The sequence below is a fragment of the Macadamia integrifolia genome, unplaced genomic scaffold (assembly GCF_013358625.1).
Source record: "Macadamia integrifolia cultivar HAES 741 unplaced genomic scaffold, SCU_Mint_v3 scaffold692, whole genome shotgun sequence".
NCBI classification, from domain to species: domain Eukaryota; kingdom Viridiplantae; phylum Streptophyta; class Magnoliopsida; order Proteales; family Proteaceae; genus Macadamia; species Macadamia integrifolia.
This window is the reverse complement of record NW_024870515.1, coordinates 129647-136437: the sequence shown is the minus strand read 5'-3', so window position 1 is coordinate 136437 and position 6791 is coordinate 129647.

Genomic DNA, 6791 nt, shown 5'->3' with positions numbered 1-6791 from the left:
ATCAATGGAAGGGGTGACTCATTATTTCGATGAATCATTTCTTCGGACAAAAGAAGATTATGGAAACACTTACTCAAAATCTCACTTATCAGATTTCATGAAGACACCATATATATATATATATATATATTGTAAGGGGAGTGGGTGGAAGCTTAAGAGAAGCTTTACTGAGGGGAATGTTATGAGAGCACAAAGTTTCACTGACACATAGATCATGAAGCCAAGAAGCGGAATGCAATTAGACTATCTTACTTATCACTTACGGAGACTTCCTAGATAGAGAATGTGTAATTCAATTAATTCCCTATGAACATAGTTGAAATAGAAAGCTACAAAACAAGATGATAAATGAGATATACCTTGAAGGACTAATAATGCCTCAGGAAAAAAAAGGGGGGACGGGTTCAATTGGGATATTTGAGATAAAGGATCACTTCTCTGTTACCTGATTCGACTTGAATATGGGAAAGACCTAACGCAAAAGCACGCAATAAACCTGATTTGGAGGCTAGAGATTCCCTAATAGGGATACACGAGGACATGGCATTATATGGAAAGGTAAATGATTACATTTTGAAGTTGAAATTTGGCATATGGCGAAATTAAGTACTTCATTAATATCCAAGAGTCAATTTTTCCACATCATTCTTACATATGATAGAATTAGACCAATATTACAAATCTAATTGTAACCCACTAAAGTAACAGAACAGTTTATAAAATTCGAATTGAATGATCGAAAGAAGAGCAAGCCGATGATGAGGGTGTGGATCTCTAAAATCATGAGTTCGGATCCTCTTTGCACGTATGTTCACTTGAACCTACACTTCATGTGTCAACACCTATACTTTTTGTTTTCATAAATTCCCTTTACATTTTAAATAGCAGTAAATGAAACATGTGAGCAGGTGAACATACTTTATAATCACTTGTTCAGTTGGCAAAGTCCAACACCTCAAAATTAAGTGGTCATTAGTTCAACACTCTTTGGGGTCTAACTATCAAAAAATAAAAAAAAGTTCGGCAAGTGAACATACTCTAAAATCACTTGCTAGACACAACAAAAGGGCGGTTCTATGTATCCTTTATACCTATTTAGGAAGGCCGAAGGGAAATGATTTACATGGTTTAGGGTTTAGACAATGTAATTGCATAAGAGTTAGTTATTCTCTTTTTTCATTATTTGATTTGCCATTGTAACTCTATTAATTTCCTATCCTTTATACCTATTTAGGAAGGCCGAAGGGAAATGATTTACATGGTTTAGGGTTTAGACAATGTAATTGCATAAGAGTTAGTTATTCTCTTTTTTCATTATTTGATTTGCCATTGTAACTCTACCATCTTCTACCAACTAAAGAGAGAACAATAAAAAGGAGGAAGAAAGAAACAAGCATAAGAAGCAAAGAAGAATGATTGTGTAACCTTATCTAACTACATGCAATTGATAAACTCAAAAAATAGAAGGGATCACGATGTTTGTGTGGATGATGACCCATTCCACTTTGTCATCTCACATGTCAATAGGTCATCACTATTTAATGTCTCATTCAATTGTAACCAATTCATATACGTGTATAAATATAGAAGGGATAACATAGTTTGTGTGTGGCAACAAATTCAACTTTCTCACTTTACAATTAGAAACTTATAACTCAGGATGAAGGATTGCTATAATGTAGAAAATCAACACCTTAGAGGAACAAATACCCTCATTTTTTTAACTGCTCAAATAACCTTCATTCAGAGCAAACACCAAACAAGGGGTGGGGTTATAGAGAAGAGTCATAAGCTCGGAATATGGATAGTCCCCATTGAAGTATTTCAATTAAGCACTAGCAAACAACATTAGTAAATATAGTCATTATGAGTTACCCATATATATATATATATATATATATACACACTAGTAAAAATTACACGTGCAAATGCATGGTGGCTATATGTTGAGGGTGAGAGGATTTGAAAGAGAGAAAGAGTTTGAGATAGAAAAGGAAATTGGGGAGGGGAAGATTGTGAGGATATATTCAATTTTATCCTCAATTCATCTATCAATAATGCATTCTTTTTTTTTCTTTTTTTTTTTTTTTTTTTTTAAAGCAAAATTACTTTTTTGGATCACAAATAAGTCAAATATGTGAATGTGTGTATACATGGATATCAAAACTATTGTCGTGACTTTGAAGTGCATTCTAATTTAGTGTGCATTGTTTGTTTGATGCAATGTTCTTGGAACTGAAGTTTATTTATTTTTAATGTTAGACAAACTCAGAGGAAAATGATATCTTGAAAGATCGATAGGGCATTATGAATGGCACAATAATGCTTCGAGATGAAAACCAAATAGTGTCAGGAAAATGATTTGATTCATCATTCTTCAATATTGCAAATTAAAACCAAAATCATTCATTCTGTAATTTTTTATTTAGTATAAAGTATATAGAATAATTTATAAAACTGAAATCAAAAGAAAAATTACTACAATAATTCAAAGCACAAACGAGTTGTTAGGCTACTTTATAGGAAAACCTTGAGCGTACCTTCTTCTCCTTAAATTACCATTGAAACATTTTAAGGAGCTGCTGCAATGAGCACAAATCTCAAAATAAGCAGTCGGATAAGATGGCAAAAATGGTTGAATCGGATAAATAAATATTCATAAAATATCATTAGAACCCTCAATGCCTTTATAGTTGATAAGATCATGAGGCCCTCAATGCTGAAAAACATAAAGATTCATAGAAAAAAAAAAGTAATAGTCAATCCTATGAATTGAGAAATTCCATAGTATCTTCAACATAAATATTGATAATGACATGGAATTTGAGAGAAATATTTCATATTTCTAACATCTTTCACAATATCAACAAAATTGCAAAGAAGTCCAACTTTCGATCATCGTTTCAAGAGTGGGTCCAGTCATTGCTGCTCAGTGCTAGAGTTGTGCCATCATTGTTGCTCTCACAAATTCAAAATTGGATTCGGTCGAAGACAAGTTGAGGGAGTGGTTACACTCTAGGAAAAGTCAATCACTGACAGATATCCATTAATTGTAGCAAGATGAATTGGGGTGTCACCGAGTACGTTTTGAGCAATGACATTTGTTGGAAATAGCTTATAAACTTCTATCACCATACTTCTCTTTCCAAACAACGTAACATAATTAAGAGTGGTGTCGCCTTTTGAATTTACTTCTTCTACAGTGTTGTAGTTACACTCTAGGAAAAGTCTGAGAAGATCTATGTTGCCTGATTTTGCTATTGCATGAAATTTATCCATAAACTACTTACCCAATAGAAAGGAAGAGACAAGGAGTCAAAATCAAGTTATCATGATCAGTCACTTAGATTAGGGTTCTAAACATGATCTGTGGAGCTTTTTATATTACATATAACCCTAAAAATGTTTAATAAGAAACAAAAATTAGGATTATAAAAGTATACTTTACATGGGAATACTAATCAAGCGAAGCGCAACAAAAATCCTTGCGATCTACGTAAAAAAGATATTTCTCCTTTATTCCCTTATAATCACTGACTAGATAAAAAACCTGAATAGACTAGGAAAGAAGTCACAAGAAACCTTATTTTTCTCACTTCTCTCAATTTTTAGAATACACGTGAATAACGTTATTACATATCAAACAACAATGTAACAAACACGCACAGTGATTTGAGGATATGCTATTGTTGAAATGATTTTTGTTAATGACACTATCTAAAACCAAACCCAAAGGAGGTAGTTCAGTTGGTAGAAGCAACACCTCACACCATAAATAAATAAGTAAATAAAACCATCCAACACGAATTTTGGTGTGAATAAATTCTATTTAATAGTATTTTCTAGGAAGTTAAAAGGATCACCTTGGTTTCTATCAGTAGTTATTCTTCTCAATTTCCTAGGATGTCTTTTTCTTCTTATTAACGGTAATTTGGTGTACTAGAACATCTTCCTTGAGAGTTTTCAGAAAGTATGAATATGGGGATATGGCTGCAAGATAGAAATGAGTGTTTCCTTCTTAATCAGGTTGATTCAAAATCCTTGTAATCTCACGTTTCTTAAGGCTCCGTTTTCGATGTAAAATTTCCCATGTGAGATTTTACATATAAAAATTTTACTTGGAAAATTTTTACATGTAAAATTTACATTTATAAAAAAAATTTCGATGTTTGTTTTTAAAAGGAAAAATATGTTGTAAAATGTCACTGTAAAATTTTCCAACGTTTGTTTGCCATTTATTTTACATAGTAAAATTAATATATTTTGGAGTCTACATCCTCTACAACGAGTGGTGAGATACGATGAGCATCGGAAGGCTAAGAGCATTTGGGCATGTGCCCCAAGGGGGTCCCAAACACCCGATGACTCAAATTACAACATCAATAAAAATAAGGATCCAACAATTCGTGATAATTCGCAATGAAAGAGGATCGGGATCAATCAACACTCGTGGTGTTTGCTGAATCATCTCCAGTGAAATGAGATGAAAATATTAAACTGGAAGGAGGAAAAGTCAATAATAATGAGATCTAAAAATAAAATAAAATAAAATAAAATAATAATAATAATAATAATAAGTAAATGAATAAATGGAACAAAATAATAAATGCATGAGATCCAAATGTTAGAAAATGAAGAGAGAGAGAGAGAGAGAGAGAGAGAGAGATGTTTTTAAGAGAGGGAGAGACTAGAGAGGCAAAAAGGGGTGGGGATTGGGGTGGGACTGTGATTGTCAAATCTACTTTTCTGATTTGGGGCCTCTGTAGTCTGTATAGTACCCGAAGATTCCCATATCACAGATCTTTTGCTTTCCTTCATCTTGAATTTCTCGCCTCTACAATTTGCTTTCAATCGGAAAAAAATGTCCTGGATTTCTGTGGTAAGAGAAGCCAGGAGAAGAAAATATAAAGACTTTCTCACCTCTGCAATTTGCTTTTCAATAAAAAAAAATGTCCCAGATTTTCGAGGTAAGGGAAGCAGGGAGAAGAAAATATCAATACTTGAATCATTAGTTCTACTTCTTCTTCTTCGGGGAATTCTATTTATCTGCAACTTCTTGAGTTTAACATTTGAGGCGACACCTCTCTTTGGAAGAACGATGCACAAACTAATGGTCAGATTCAAGTTGCAGGAGAGCCAATTGGAAGTCTAAAGAGAACTCTCCGGTTCGGCAGATCTAGTCAAGGTTGAACTAGCCAAAACCCTAGATCTATTTTGCAATTGGAGAGAGAGAGAGAGAGAGAGAGAGAGAGAACAAAGAAAAAATACCAGAAACTCCCAATCGAACTTGCATGAGAAAACAGAGGTAGCAGTCCAGTGGTTTTCAAAGGCAAACTGAAGAAGATAGAGATAATCATAGACATACAAAAAGGGGATTCACTCTAATTCCTCATCGTTGCGAGAATCGCTAGAATATTTTTGAGAAGGTAGTAGATCTGAGAGTGAAGGAACGATTGAGCTCTCATTCTCAGTTGCAGAGCTAGGAACAAAGGCTCTAGGTTGCTAAGTTAGAAGCGAGTGAGCAAATGTGTCGAGCAAAGCCCGATAGATTTACCAGGATTATTTTACGGATAAATTAGAAGTAAAATTTGTCATAGGTTTTTCCGGGAAATGAATGGGTCCTCGTAAAATTTTCCTAAAAAATAAATTTTCCAAGTTGCAAAACAAACAGTGGAAAATCTGATTTTATTATAAAATTTTACATGGAAAATTTTCCATGCTGAAACAAATGGAGCCTAAGTAGATAATGGAAGATTCGTGAGAAAAGTAACCATTCAGACTATCCCTTATTACAATGGTGTGAAGGATATTCCGCCCACTTCCATTGACTTGATAGGCTGATTCTGAGAAATATTCGATAAGAATTTTAATCACTTTCAAATTAATGCCACTCGCAGCAATGTGGAGGGGTGTTTGGCCTTCTTTGTGTTTGAATGTACCCAATGTTTGGGTCAGCTTGCAATAACGATTCAACCACCAAAGGCTTCAAACTCTGCTTCTTTGAATAATACTTTACAGCACAATGAAGAGCAGTCCTCCCCTTTTTTCTCTCTTATTGACTTCTCTTCTTCTTCTTCTTCTTCTGCTTCTGCTTCTTCTTCTCGTCGCCTTCTTCTCATTCTTATTCGTCTGATCTCTATTTTTTTTTTTCTTTGATCCTCCTTGCTCTCTCTGCCGCTTCTCTTCTTCGACTTTTTTTTTTCTCTTCTTCTTCAATCGAGGGTTCCAGCAGGTTGGGGGGATGGGGTTGGGGTCTTTGTTGGGACGATGGATAATCGTTGAGCTTTAGCTCTTGGTACGTATGTGACTTGTAGCCTTAGATCTCACGGGGCACCTTTTCGCCTAGACAACACCATGACAATTATGATGCCATCCTCTTTTAAGAAGTGTGTTCACCTTCTTTGGCAAGTTGATTGTTAAGTTGAGGAAACTTGTTTTATACTGAATTTCCATATTTTGAAGATGGATATGTTCTATACTTGCCCCCCCCCCCCCCCCCCCCATGGTGGATTCCAAGAGCTCCATCTCTGGATTTGGTGGGAAACCTATCCTTCCTTTCCCTTATATATTTTATTTTCCTCTGTTGCAATTTGAGTATTTTCAAACTGAACTTGGTACCTAGTTTTGTTATTATACGAAGGTGGTGCCATCTGGCTCAGCCTGGACCATGAATAGTTGCCAGGTCGGAGATCAAACTGCCTTTAACTTTGGGGGGAGGGAGGTGGTAAACAGTTGGGGAAAACTAATTACTAAAAGATATTCTGTTCTTGCTTATACTATTTTCCAGTTCC